This window comes from Perca fluviatilis, chromosome 22 (assembly GCF_010015445.1).
Source record: "Perca fluviatilis chromosome 22, GENO_Pfluv_1.0, whole genome shotgun sequence".
Lineage (NCBI taxonomy): Eukaryota > Metazoa > Chordata > Actinopteri > Perciformes > Percidae > Perca > Perca fluviatilis.
The window spans coordinates 23215166-23230843 of NC_053133.1; the positions used below are offsets into that span (position 1 = coordinate 23215166).

At 41.9% G+C, this 15678-nt stretch overlaps 1 protein-coding gene across 3 annotated transcripts in view; it reads right to left on the minus strand.

Annotated features, from left to right (window-relative positions):
- LOC120552656 (cadherin-18) overlaps positions 1-15678 on the minus strand; it is a 179392-nt gene that overhangs the window by 86522 nt on the left and 77192 nt on the right. Inside the window, exon 1 of one of the 3 annotated variants that reach the window (XM_039790843.1) lies at positions 6651-6889. The exons of 1 other annotated variant lie outside the window; for it this stretch is intronic. The gene's annotated coding sequence lies outside the window, so the exon portion shown is untranslated. Of the gene's footprint in view, positions 1-5099; positions 5118-6650; positions 6890-15678 lie in introns of those variants that run through there. One more of the 3 variants, XM_039790845.1, reaches the window with a different exon arrangement.

Below are 15678 nucleotides of genomic sequence, written 5' to 3' on the forward strand. Positions count from 1 at the left end.
TTGGTTGGCAGACAGAGGCAGTGAACAACCACTCTTTGTTTGCTATCTATGAAGAGACCGTTAATGGACAAAAGCATGATTCATCTTTTGAATGGCCCTCCGACCGCACTGTTGGAACCATAATCCACTGTTCTTTTTCCTGTCTAGTCTGCTAGTGATATGATTGAAAACACTATGGCGGCCATCACACTGTAGTAACCTGGGGTGAATCATTTCTGCATGGACCGTGACTTCTTGATGCATCTTTCTTGCTTTTAAGATTGATTTGGCACGATCGAGAGAATGTGTTATTATCAGGGGTGCTCCAGCAACTTAGTATTGCACTTCTATGATGTTGGGGTACTTGTGAGAGGAATCCAAGCATCAGATGCAGAGATGCCCTGACATTTAAACCCTAGTATGTGTCCACACCTCCACTTTGCAATGGAGGACTTCTGTTAGGCACTAATGGAAGATAGAAGATATCCCTGATGATCAGGGTTACGACTCCTCCAGACCCACAGAAACAGATCTTTGTAAAATTGGTGGAGTACACTTTTAAATCCATGTTAATATGAACCTGTGTCCATATTAAGCATTGATAACCAAGCCCGCAAACTTCTGATCAAAAACCTTCCAACATTAGCCTTTCAGGATCCAAACCGTTTTTTTTATGAAAAATAATTCAACATTATCTGATTACCGCTTATTAAATGTGACTATGTTTTAGTTTCTTCACTCCTGACAGTTAACTGAATGTCCTTGAGTTATGGACAAAACAAGACATTTGAGGACGTCATCTTGGGGTTTGGAAAATACTGATCGACATTTTTCACAATTTTCTGACATATTATAGACCAAACATCTAATCTATTAAAAAGAGAAAATATTCGACAGATTAGTCGACAATGAAAATCATAGGTGCAGCCCTAGTTTTCACAATAATGGTTAACGTGTGATCTGAAATTGAGCAAAGTTTGATGAATAATTATTTTATGGTGTTGCAACTTGCCACCATGCAGTGCAATTCACACCATTTAAGATGGCTGCAAATAAGCGACTTGATAATTGCACAATTGTCCACACTTAAGTTGTCCCAAACTTCAGTGTAGGGTTTGTGTAACTGGCGTCAAATGAGGGATTCAAGTTACACGTACGCTTTGGCCTTAAAGATGCAGTAAGTAAGCCTTATAAAACTAACTTTCTGTCATATTTGCTGAAACTGACCATATGTTCGAGTAGAACTACATGAAGCAGGTAAATAAAAATAAAAATCGGTACCACCTATAGTCTGTAGTGCGATTTGCAAAAATCCACCGCTCCCTGTTCAGATGCACCAGGGGCCGGGGGGGATCTAACTGCGTGTCAATCACTGCTCAGACACACGCATATCGTAGCATCCTCCCTTCCTCCTTCCCTGCGCACAAGCTGCAGATAGGTTTCCTCCCCTTCCCCCCCTCTTCACACGCGCTCTATCGTGCACAGCTCTCCCTTGTGGGGGGAGGGGCTTAGGCAACTGTTTTGGGCTTTAGCGGAAAGGGGGGAGGGACTGAGAAGTTGTCAACATTCAAATTGTTTGGCTAAGTCCTGGATCTTCACAATCCTACCTACAGCACCTTTAATGCAGTTATCATGTTATTGACAACACATAGTTAAACACTTGAGTCTGTTTGTAGGTAAAACTGACATTTTCCTGAGTTGCTGTCTTCAGTTCGATTAATGATGGTGTAATTAGCTCAGTGCCCTTTACAAGAAAGAAAACATCCACAGGCTCGGAAAACACACATACGATTATATCAACAAAGAGTATCTAATAAAGGGTAGTGAGGCCACCTTTGTCCTTTTAGAATATTTGTAGTTTGCTCTGGATTGCTTTCAGGCAGGTGCTGACCTGTGTATAGTGGGATATTCTAGTGGGATAGCCTACAAATCACTAATGCAAGAATCAAAACATCCCATAGGTTAAATAATGGTTACCTCCCCTTTCTCTGCTTTGCCCACCCAGAGAATTTGGCCCACCCATGAGAGAGACACATCATGGCAACGAGCAAAGTGACAGTTGGTCAAGGCCACACCCCCACCCTTCACCTTTAACATTACAATTTGAAATATCCAAATCCAAGATACATTTGATACAGTTGCTATTCTGCTGGAAAATGAAAGCTCAGATGGGCCGATCTGGAATCTTGCTCCTTATGAGCTGACCGTAAGCCATAAATGAGGTCATAAGGAGCACCCCCTTGCTCTGCTTTGCCCGCCCTCGAGACTTCAGATACAGTATTAGGGGACCACTAAGGTCTATATAAAAGAGACTTCAGATACAGTATTAGGGGACCACTAAGGTCTATATAAAAGAGACTTCAGATACAGTATTAGGGGACCACTAAGGTCTATATAAAAGAGACTTCAGATACAGTATTAGTGGACCACTAAGGTCTATATAAAAGAGACTTCAGATACAGTATTAGGGGACCACTAAGGCCTATATGAAAGCATCCAAAGAGCACCATGTCATGGGACCTTTTAATCATTCGATTTACTGATTATCCAGAAAATCTCTCAAACACAATTTCTATAATTTAACATTCATCAAGTAAAAATTACCAGCTTTGTAAGGGTTTTCTTTGTTGATCTTGTTGAAGTTTTTATTTCTTGTTTGGTCAGACTGCCTATGTCATTTGAAGGCCTCTCTTTTGGCTGTACTAACTTGTTGGATTTTGTCATATTTATCAAAATCAGACCAATTAACAATGAAAGGGAGCATTACTCACAGCTGCTATTGAGTCTTACATAAATTCCTGTTCCTCTAAGCCTAAACATTGAGTATGTTTACATGTACACTAACATTCCACTTTTATTCCGAATAAGACAACGTTTCAAATTTGATACAGGTCATGTAAACGGCATATTCCGTTTGGATATCCCGAATAAAACCTTTTTTCCGCATTTAGCATTTTCCGTTTGAGATGTGGGATATGCTGGTATTATTCTGGTTTAAGAAGCATTCTTCGGACATCTATACAGTACAGCACATCCGGAATATGGGTCTCAATCGGGGTTTTTACCACAGTTTGCGGCCAGTTTACAGCTTATTGTCAGCTATTTCCGTTGCTATGGTTGTTGTACACAAACCAGCTAGCCAACAGTTTGGAAGCATGCCCAAAAGAAAAGGAGAAAAACAACTACTTTTCAACATTATGAAAGACTTGGATATCAACAGTTTTTTTTATAAAGGCACAAACATCGCAACGCCAACCTTTTCAAGAAGGTGGTTAATTAAAGGAATAAAAGTGTGAGGCTGTGTTTGAATGGTCAAACAAGTCCGCCACTGGTGGAAAACTTCCAAAATCCTGTTATGCACGGCTGCATGTAAACGGGAATATAAGTGGACTACTCTCTTTCATTAGCAATGTAAACCACTTAGTCAGAATATCGTCTTTTTCGGAACAAGGGCAAAAACCAGAATATTAATTGCATTTAAACATAGTCATCGTCTCTTTTGCCAGTTCAGCTGATGGGCTGTTTTTCATTAACCTGACTCCACCAGATGGATTGCTTCGCATTTGCTCGGCAAATCCATCTGGGAACTTTCCGTTGGAGAACTTTTGGGAAGGGGTGAAAATACTGGTTAGCTGATTGGATAAACCATCTGTCTATCACCTATGTTGGTGATAGACGGGCCAAATCAACCAATCAGATCAACGAAGCGTATGAAAATACAACCACAAGCCCCTGCTGCTGCAGGCAAAGCATAGCTCGTTAGCTCAGCAAGCAAGCAACATGTCGGTAAAGGATATTTGCCGTTTGTGTAACGAGAATTTACAAATAAAAGGCACCCTTTCAGGTTCCCGGTCCATATTCCAAAAGAAGGATCCAAGAGAAAAAAGCATTAGCGAGCAGCTAACAGAATTAGGGCTACAGCTGGCTGAAAATACTGGTTAGCTGATTGGATAAACCATCTGTCTATCACCACCTAAACCCGCCTCAAAACCAACGCTGATTGGCCCGTTCGTTTGGCGAACGGCTCCAAATTGGAAACTGTAGCTCACAAGATCAGGACGGTCTCACGAGGCTAGTTTTTCATATGTTGTCATGCAATTCCAAACTGCTCCACTCGCCAGATTACCTTTTTATGTAGCCTGGGTAAACCCTGATGAACTTCCGGCAAATTTGAGATTTGCTCTGCAGGTCAGTCTGGCGAAGAGCCCATTCAAACCCATTTCCAATGTTCTCAAAATTGAGGCACCAATCACAACCGCTGTGGCGGGGTTTACACCAATCACAACCGCTGAGGCGGGCTTAACGCGACGACGATAGTGCAGCAACGGCGAGCAGCTTTTTGTTTACATTCAACATGACGGCTACCGAAGCCGTGCTTCACGTGCTCGGCCATGACCGGCGAGCTGCAGGTCAGTCTGACATATGGCGATTTCATGGAGGTCAACGCTACAATTAACTGACAACAGAAGTTATACTAGTTACAGTTCTCAAGGACGCGCTGCACAACGGATAGAGACAGTCTCTTTTTCCTTTTCTTTTCTGCAACTTTTCTGCCGTGTGGCGTACCTGCTTCGTGAGTGTGAACGCGGGCGTGCCGCGCTATTCTGCGCATTACGTAGGGAACCTTATGAATTAACCTGCAACATGTCAGCTGTTTGGACGTTCTTCAGCATGTGTGCAGAAGATAACAAGTTTCCAATATGCAACACCTGCAAGGAAAAAGTAGGGCGTGGAGGGATGACACCAAAAACCAAAATCACATTTTTTTTGTTAGATATTGGATGTGAAAAGCGTCACCCGGATCGTTGGTCCTGATTGGTTGAAGGACTATCCAATGTGCCCAGAGGCATTTGAGTGGCGTCCGTTGGTGACGCCCCTTTAGAAATGAACTGTCAATGAACCTTCCCCAGACCCACTCTCAGTTACAACTGAGAAGGGTCTGGTGTCAACCAGGCTACTTTTTATGAGCAGTGAATCTCAAATTCAAGCACCAGCTATTAGGCTTCTTTGGAACTCATTGAGCTGCCCCGTTTGCTTTAACAACATCTATTGAAGTGATGATCGTCAGACTGCTTCCAAAGCTAACACGGCATTGTGGCTTTCAACTTCACATGACTCACCTCTGTAAATGTGTTAGCAGTTGTGATGGTTAATTTAAAGTTCATGTCAGTAATTATGTACTGCAGGTGTTACATCTTTGCACATTTCGAATGTGGGAAAAGTGGGTAGTAATGGCTTTTACATGGGAATAAATTACCAGTGAAAGGATGGATGTTCAACAGGGGGCCTGAGGCTGATTCCTTAAGCACATGCTACACAAGCATATGTGATATTACATATGGTATGTCATTCTGTTGCAAAATTACCAATTACTGACTGAATATTCTTTGAGAAATTTATTGAGCAAAAATGCAAGCATTTGAAGAATAAAGCTTCTCAAATCTGTGTATTTTTGCTATTTATATTATTGTCAATGGATTCTGCAACATTTGATTGATTTTTTTTTTTTTTTACTAATTTCAGACATGGTTTAGACTCAGCAATTAACCAATTATCTGAAAGATAATCAACAGATTAAGTGTTAATGAATATAACAATTAATTATAGCCCTATAGTCGCATGACTAAACTGGAACTGCTACCAATGCCCCTAGGCCCCAAGAAAATAAAATAATTTAAACTTCTACTTCTGCACAGTGTTTCTGATCATACATGTAAATAACATTTACACGTTGTCTGCATCGATGTCAGAGCCCATCGCAAACAAATGATTCCTATAGTAGAGCCATTCTGTAAACTATCCAGCTATTATGGGAAAAACAGATCCACAGCTTTTTTTTTCCCTCCACACAACAACATGCTACTGAATGACATGGCACTTGCCATCTTTTTCCTAAACATTTGCAAACACACCAGAGAGGTGATCACCTTGCAAAAAAAAAAGCAATTCCCTCTGTGCTCACCAGAAGCCAATCAATGCAACATTAAAAGGGACAGCTATAAGCGGCTGGCACTTGGCTCACGCATCTTTCTACACACACGACTGTCAATGCATTATGACTGAGGCTTTCAACTCAAAGACTATCCCTCTACAGAGAGATTGGATCTGGCGCGGAGAGAGAAAGCTCGACTTCTGGAGAGAGAGAGAGTGTCTGCAGTCAGAGTGGACTCCTGTTTCCTGCAGTGCGCGTAAATTTCAGTCTGGCTACACTGGTGCGGCACACACATCAGAGGTATCGGATAGTCTCCAACTCCCACTCTGTCATAGCAGCCTGTCTATCATTCATAACTCCACCGAGGCGCTGGGTGCAACAACACCCCAGGAGGAAAGACGGAGTCGCGCGCGTGAGCCAAATCCACTCATTATAGCCGACAGAATGAGTGAGAGAAAGTGCGCACTCCTGTGCTTCTTTTCGCCTGTGTGCTTCTATCTGTTAGTGCCCAATTTCACGGGGCACAAATGCGCGCACAGTTAAACTCACCGCTTACGAGCGCGCGCACATGCTCTCCCGCACAAGACTCCTATTCATTTGCCAGCTCTGTCAACCACAACACAGTATAGGCGGGGGCACACGCCCGTGCCTCTGTCACGCGCACAGGTGCAAACGCAAAACTTAACACTCTAATACGCATAACAGCCCAAAGCCATGCAAACTTATTTCTCTCTCTTACCTGTCCGCGTGAACTCCCCTGAACACACACGGCAGCTGATTAACGGCAAAAAAAAGGTGTTTGGGTTTGTCCCTCATTATTCTTTCCCTCCGCCTCTACCTTCAGTTGCAAAGTAACGCTGCCATCCTTCTCCAGGGCAGAGCTTGACTGCACGGCTTGCGGAGAGCCGAGACTCTCCCTCTCTCCGTGTGTGCGGGCGACGGGACGAGCGAGCCGAGCCGGTGAACGTGTGCGCATCTCTCCTCCAGAGCATCCTCCAATCCTGCCCGGGTACTGCGGCGACTCAGGCCGAGAAAGGCTCCCGATTGGTTGGTTTCCAGATCAATCAATGGCTATCAGGCTCGGACCGGCCTCCCCCTTACCTCTCTCTCTCTCTCCATTATCTCCCTCTCCTCCTCGGCTCCTCTCTTTCTCTGTTAACACGTGATTATATAAGATAGAGATCAGGAAGCGATACGTTATCCCTATCCCATTTTCTACCTTCCCTGACTGTCCCAATTGGAAAGAGACTGAAAAAAAAAACGCTGCATGTATGGTGGCTCAAAGTCTGGGCAGCAGCTCAGAACTGTGTGAGCTGCAGACTAAATGTTGCATAGATTTGTTCTCGTTTTAAAACTAGAAATGAAGTGTTTAAAGCCCTTTAACCATGCCAAAAAACTAAACGTTAGAATAACCTGGACTGCTTTTAAAATGAAGAAATAGTCTACGTCAACCTCTCTTTATACAGGTTAAAGGTCAAAATCTGGGATGTCAATAAAGCATTAAAACAATAGGCTACCATAGGCAACTCTTTAGTGAACTCATTACAGTGTTGAATGGATCTCCATAACAACACACAAGGAGGAGATTTAACCAAGTGTGATAGTTTATTTTGCTTATAAGGACTATGTTGTAAGAAGTATGCTGACTGACAGAGAGATGCACCAATTAGATCATGTGCAAGCCTTACTTAAGAAGATGGACTGAGGGTTAAATATATAGTGCAGTTGTGCAGACTGTGTGTGGCTTCGTCTCATAACCCTTATTTGATCTTCTCTGTCCTTGGCTGAACCGGAAGTTGTCCTGTACCTCCTCAGTGAAGGCCGTCCCCGAGGAGCAAGCATAGAGGAGGGATCATCAAGGAACTATAGCCGAGGAAGCACGAGAGCTGCCTTTCCTGAAGCCGTGCAGCTGAAGGAGTTGCTAACTCCGCCCATACATCTGACAAATTCTTGTGATGCTTCAGAGGAAAGCACGTCTCATCCCTCTAAAACACATTTGCTCGTTGCCTCTCTCTCCTCCCATGATTTCCTTGCGTCTCCCAATACATCCTCAGTGGGAGGGACTAAGACGCCAGGAAGCGAGGCAAGTGGAAGACTCGAGGAGGCAATTTAAGGGCTATGAGGTGTAGCCTGAGCGTGGCTATAGAGTGAAATAAGGAAGGAGCAAGGGGAAGACCTCCACTTTCGTAAGGTGATAGGATGTTATGGTCCAGTATTATGCTTTTAAAAGGTGTGGAGCAAAATAATTTTGTCAACACAATTCTTCCTACCAATGACAATTTTTTTTTTCTGTATCCCTACTAAGATGGAAATCTGGGATTCTTGAAAGCTCTATATATATATATATATATATATATATATATATATATACAGTGCCTTGCGAAAGTATTCGGCCCCCTTGAACGTTTCGACCTTTTGCCACATTTCAGGCCTCAAACATAAAGATATAAAACTGTAATTTTTTGTGAAGAATCAACAACAAGTGGGTCCCAATTATGAAGTGGAACGAAATTCATTGGCTATTTCAAACTTTTTTAACAAATAAAAAACTGAAAAAGTGGGCGTGCAAAATTATTCAGCCCCTTTACTTTCAGTGCAGCAAACTCTCTCCAGAAGTTCAGTGAGGATCTCTGAATGATCCAATGTTGACCTAAATGACTAATGATGATAAATAGAATCCAGCTGTGTGTAATCAAGTCTCCGTATAAATGCACCTGCTCTGTGATAGTCTCAGAGGTCCGTGTAAAGCGCAGAGAGCATCATGAAGAACAAGGAACACACCAGGCAGGTCCGAGATACTGTTGTGGAGAAGTCTAAAGCCGGATTTGGATACAAAAAGATTTCCCAAGCTTTAAACATCCCAAGGAGCACTGTGCAAGCGATAATATTGAAATGGAAGGAGTATCGGACCACTACAAATCTACGAAGACCCGGCTGTCCCTCTAAACTTTCAGCTCATACAATGAGAAGACTGATCAGAGATGCAGCCAAGAGGCCCATGATCACTCTGGATGAACTGCAGAGATCTACAGCTGAGGTGGTAGACTCTGTCCATAGGACAACAATCAGTCGTATACTGCACAAATCTGGCCTTTATGGAAGAGTGGCAAGAAGAAAGCCATTTCTTAAAGATATCCATAAAAAGTGTCGTTTAAAGTTTGCCAAAAGCCACCTGGGAGACACACCAAACATGTGGAAGAAGGTGCTGTGGTCAGATGAAACCAAAATCGAACTTTTTGGCAACAATGCAAAACGTTATGTTTGGCTTAAAAGCAACACAGCTCATCACCCTGAACACACCATCCCCACTGTCAAACATGGTGGTGGCAGCATCATGGTTTGGGCCTGCTTTTCTTCAGCAGGGACAGGGAAGATGGTTAAAATAATGGGAAGATGGATGGAGCCAAATACAGGACCATTCTGGAAGAAAACCTGATGGAGTCTGCAAAAGACCTGAGACTGGGACTGAGATTTGTCTTCCAACAAGACAATGATCCAAAACATAAAGCAAAATCTACAATGGAATGGTTCACAAATAAACATATCCAGGTGTTAGAATGGCCAAGTCAAAGTCCAGACCTGAATCCAATCGAGAATCTGTGGAAAGAACTGAAAACTGCTGTTCACAAACGCTCTCCATCCAACCTCACTGAGCTCGAGCTGTTTTGCAAGGAGGAATGGGCAAAAATGTCAGTCTCTCGATGTGCAAAACTGATAGAGACATACCCCAAGCGACTTACAGCTGTAATCGCAGCAAAAGGTGGCGCTACAAAGTATTAACTTAAGGGGGCTGAATAATTTTGCACGCCCAATATTTCAGTTTTTTATTTGTTTAAAAGGTTTGAAATATCCAATAAATTTCGTTCCACTTCATGATTGTGTCCCACTTGTTGTTGATTCTTCACAAAAATTACAGTTTTATATCTTTATGTTTGAGGCCGAAATGTGGCAAAAGGTCGAAAAGTTCAGAGGCGAATACTTTGCAAGGCACTGTATATATATCTATGCCATATATATATATATATATATATATATATATCCATGCCATATATATATATATATATCTATGCCATATATATATATATATATATATATATATATATATATATATCTATGCCATATATATATATATATATATATATATCCATGCCATATATATATATATATATATATCTAGCCATATATATATATATATATATATATATATATATATATATATATATATATATATATATGACTGTATTATTGCATGTTTCCACATACATTCCACATAAAGCCCTAAAAATTAAGCAAAAAAATGTTTCTTAGTCATCATAGAATTTAGCAAAACAATGCATTCTGATTACATTTTCAAAAGCAGGCTACCACACAGCCGACTCACAACAACCTGTTTTCACAGCCTGGATATGAAAACTCTCTGGTTCTGTGGGAATTTCTGAGTCTCAAAGTCGGCAAATCTGCTAAATTTGGCTTATTTATAATTGCGGTTTGCAAACATTTTCCCGTCTCTTCGGTTTTGCGCACAACTATGCGGGATAAAATATATTGTGAACCTAAATTGATCTGCGGGCCTGATCGACATTTGCGACAGGCCGGATTTGGCCCGCGGGCCTTGAGTTTGGCACACATGGCATAGATCATCAAATTGACCACAACTGTCCAGTTGTTGTGGAACTACAGTATCCTTACAATCACTAATCTCATTAAATGTTCCGCTCTGCCCACAATACCTAGCTTCTGTTCACAGACAACAGGGTGCATCAGTAGTCTGCCGTTGCGTTTAAAGTGATGGTTCAGAGTAATTCACCCTAGGGTCCTTTGCACCATGACCTCGAGCCAAACACCCCCCCAGAAGCTTTTCTCACCTGGGTCGAACATTGGGAGAGTTAGCGTAGAGTAGCGTTATCAGCTGAATAGCTTAGCGCAGGGGCTAATGGACCCACGTTTGTATCTCGTAAGTTACCCCACTAATAATGCCCGAAATGATACCAAACGTCTACAAGTAGTACAAATAGGTTATGCTCTCATAAAACGATGGATTGGAATGTTTGTAAGTACACCAGAAGTTTATGAACACTTGCCTGCTCTCTTCAGCTCTCTGTTTCTGCTGCTGCTACCTGCAGTTAGACGAGTGCTTAGGGCCGTCTACAAATTACTACACCGAAAAGAGATACAACAAAAATATTTATTAATTTAATGATTAAATAAGGTAATGTCTCCAAACTTACCTCAATTATTACTTGTCTCCTGCTAGTTATACTACAGCACTTACTTTAAAAAAAAAAGTTAAATTAAAAAATATTTTTGTTGCATCTCTTTTCGGTGTTGTAATTTCTAGACGGCCCTAAGCACTCGTCTTACAGCAGCAACAACAGCAGACCCAGGTGAAAAAAGCTTCTGGGGGGGTGTTTGGCTCGAGGTCATGGTGCAAAGTACCCTAGGGTGAATTACTCCGAACCATCACTTTAATACGAATTACGTTTTGTTTTTCATGTTTTCGAAAATGCATTGAACTGCTCTCTGAAATTCAAAATTGTATCTGCAACCATGAATGGATCTTTAAAAACACTTTTCTTCTCAGGCGTCTACACGTCTGGTGTGACTGTCACAGGGTCTGTTCTCCTGGGGCATTACGATGATGTTCGATGTATGACCATAATCTGACCGGGGATTGAATGCACAGACACACAATGGTAGCAATAACAAAGAGTGTCCAAACCGTGATTTTAACAGCACACACATCTCATCCCCCTAAAAATAATATATATATATATTTTTTTAAATCTCAAAAAAAAAAAATCCATTTTAGTGCTTCAAGTTAGAGTTTACGAATCTGTCTGTTAGGACAAACAATTACAGGTTGAAAGGGCTTGAAACAGGTTTAAAATCCTGTGTCGCTGTAGCCGATGCTCTGCACCTGTAACCCCGTCAAGAACAGAAACGTAGTTTTGGCAAATCGGAGGTTGTGGTGCCAGACTTCCGCCTTTGTCTGAGTCTCGCTCTATCTGATCTGTCAGAGGGAGAGCAGGAGTGCGGTTGTGACGTTTAACGTTGGTAGTCCCCAGAGAAAGAGAAGAAGTTGGTAATTTCATGGCGCAGATTAGAACCCAAAATGAAATGTAAGCAAACTAAAATTGCAGAACGTTAAAACATTGTGTCAAATTGGTCGTTATTACTGTGACTTCTGTTCCATCATGGTTTACATAGTGTCAAAAAACGTTCGCTGACGTTGTTGTTCAGTAGCTAGCTCAGAGATTATCAGCTAATGAAATTACTGATTTAGCAGGGCGTGTTAACACTTTTGCAAGGCACTGTATCCGCGTCACATTCTCATTAGGGGCTGAGCCCCCCTAAAGGTCTGATCCTAGGATCGCCCCTGGCACTCATTGTTCTTCTGCAGACCAACACATAAAGCTGCATAAAGATGTGATCCACAATAACATGTTTCACTTCTTCATCTACCCTGTGTCAGGCATACCTGCTTTCGTCATCTTGGTTTTGCAGTATAGATCTTGAGCAATAATGGACATCTAATGTGTTCAGTATCACGTACTTAATGTCTAGCATGGATGACTTCATGACGTCAATTTAACCCTTCATTATCCACTTTTCAGAATAATTACAAAATCCAACATATCTTAGGAAACCTTGTTTCTATTCTACAGCAAATCTATCAAACTTATATATGGCACACTTATCCAGTCTTGCACAAAGCATTGCTTTTTAAACACATTCAAACTTTTAGGCTCAGACCCTTCTTACCTTCCGTCCTCCTGTTCATGTCAACGGCTTTTTTCCTTTCAAAATGCAATCACCTATTGCAACCAGCACTTCTCAGCTTGGCTGCACTGCGTTTCCTGATTTTTAAGCCCAATTACACAGTCCTTTTTAGTTCTTTTTTGACAGTACGCTCTTATTCTTTGACTTTCACTCTTCAGCATTCTCTTCGTTTCTGTCAATCGATTAGTCAATCTGTCTGTCAGTCAGTCATTCTCGTTCAACTTCTCTCTCCTCCTCCCACTCTTCCACTCGCATGGACACACGCACGCACACACACACACACACACACACACACACACACACTCTCTCATTTCACTCAGGTACCCTTGGGCCGGCTGTTGAGTCTGCCCATGAATTCAGCCATGCTGTTGCTCACTCTGGATCCAAAGGGAAACTTAATGAATAATGAACAGAGCAGTGGAAGTAGAGGGTGAGGGTGTAGGATGAGGAGATGGACAGCACAAGAGAGAGAGAGAGAGAGAGAGAGAGGCCCTTCAGGACTAGGACACGATGGAGGGATGGAGGAAGGGCAACTTGTTAGTGTTCACCCATCAATTAGGCCACAGAGGAGACATGAAGAGAATGGAGGGTAATGCGTCATGGACCAAGGGAGGGGAAGGGGGGGGGGAGGGCTAGGTCTATAAACTAAAGAGTGTGCCTGCTGAGGAGACAGATTAGGCATCGGAGACAAGGCGAGATGAGAGTTAGAAGGAAGTGGACATGGAGAGGCAGGGGTCTTGAAGACGTCAGAGGCTCCTAAGCACACTGCCTCCAGCTTCATCTATCATCCAGGCCTAGTTCTTCCTGCCAACACAACTGTGTCTCTGGTCCTCATCCACAGTTGGCACACAGCTTCAAACACGCTCTAAAGTGGATGTGCTCAGTGTATTAAAACAAAAAATGTAATGACTCTCCTTGAAACTGCAGACAGGTGTTTTCATTCTCAGCACCCAAAGAAAAAGAAGAATCACACTTTCTTATATTCCAATTTTACATTATTGGTGAATGTCAGGGTGTGACTGTGTGGTAGATGGGCATGTACCATGTTCTGTTCAAAGTCTGTGTCACATCCCAGACCAACAATCTAGGTTGGCTTTTTGAAAACATGACCATGATCTTTCTCAAACCTGTTACTGCCTAGCCTTAGCCCTTAGCCAAAATGCAGGTGCAATGTCAATAATGTAAGATTAATTAAACTTACCAAATCATAGTCCTTTAATGTTATGCAGGGCTGAAGAAACATTCTTTATCATTGTTCTGTCCAAAACAAAATGTGTACTGCTAGCTTCACATTGTATGAGCAAGATCCTTTTTCACTTTCACTTGATTTTGTTAGGTTTTTATCTTCTTATCATTGTTTAAGATTAGTTTTCTTACCAGTACATGCGTTCAGAAACATGTCATTGACTCATAAAATACTGTAAAATCATTGATTGGATAAGCAATGTTAGAGTGTGTTACTTAACTCTGACTGGTAAAGCAAACGGTATCTTCTCTGTCTGCCCCAATTAGTATCTAACCAGCCACTGTGCAAGAGTTTTGATTGGTTCTCGTATCTGAACACTTCTTCCTTGTTGTTACCAGCACATACTGTAAGTGAGGCACATACTGTTTATTTAAATTCAAAATAGAGATATCCAAGTGCCAAGAATCTCACATTAAGGTATCGGGCCACAGCCCCTTTCTTTATTCCTTTTAATACTGTCTGTAGATCAAAGAAGGTTTACCAGACTCTGCACATCATGCAGGCACAATGCATTAGTCAGACTATGCGATGTATGTGTCACAGCGGAACATCCCATATAGGTAGGAGACAAAACCTTGTACTAATAGCCGACACCCTTTGTGCATCACACTCAACTTCCTGTCAATTACCTGCCACTATCACCTTACAGCAGCATTTCATTTCATTCTGGGTTTGATGTTAGGTTAAAACATAGTGTATGGATGGACAAAAATGATTTGAGGAAAAGAAATAGTAGTAAGCAGGCTAAAAACCTGTGTGACACTGATGCAAAGTGCTTTCAATGATGGTTTATTAATGAAGGAGAGCTTCTTTTAACATGAGTGTGAAACTCTGTAAACACAAATGCATCTCCCTAACAATATGCTGCACAGTGCTCTAAGGGTTACTCAGGTATCGATCCAAAAGGCCATTTCTCTGCATGACGTGTTTTTAATGACAGGTCGTTAAATCATTTAGCCGTGGGGGCTAATTGCTGAAGAACCTTTCACGATACACTGAGATTACAATGTGTTCTCTGGACAAGTCTGCAAGCAGTTTACCTTGCGAGGACATACCAAATAGCCAGTGTATGTTGTTGTTTTAAAATGGTGCAAGCTGATTCTGTGGACGCTCCCATATATAAGAGATATTTGGTCAATTAATTTTCAGCTAAGCAGAATTGAGGGATTACGCACTTGAGTGAATCTCATTTCAAGCTGCTGGTTTGGGTGGGTGTGTGCACGGGAACTGCTGTGGACACAGACAAATGGCGGAGGCAGCGAGCTCCGCTGGAGCTGGGAGACACATATCAGCAGGGTATGACTGGGAATTTGTTTGCCTCCCGCAACGCATCTAATTTATATGTGGTTGACGAGCATCAAGGTTACCCCTTACCTCGCCATTAAAAATCCAAATACAACTCTTCCCTCAGTGGAGAATACTGTACTGTCATTACTGTTACCCATGAGCACTTACCCAGCCTTAAGAAATTACTGCTCAGGTATCAAACAAATAGTTGGTTTCAGCTACTGACTCGTTAGAATGCATCAAACGTCTTGCTGAAAAAAATGCAGCCTTTTAGAGGCAGGTAGTCATGCACAATGGTTTATGGGCTGGTTACAGTTAGATATGAACACTGAGTATTTGTACAGTTAACATTTCAGGAAATGTGCTGCCAGTAGGTAAAGGAAATACAGCATTTTAAAAGAACACAGACATTGGTGAAGCCATAACTTTTGAATATTTAACTTGTTTTTTCTAA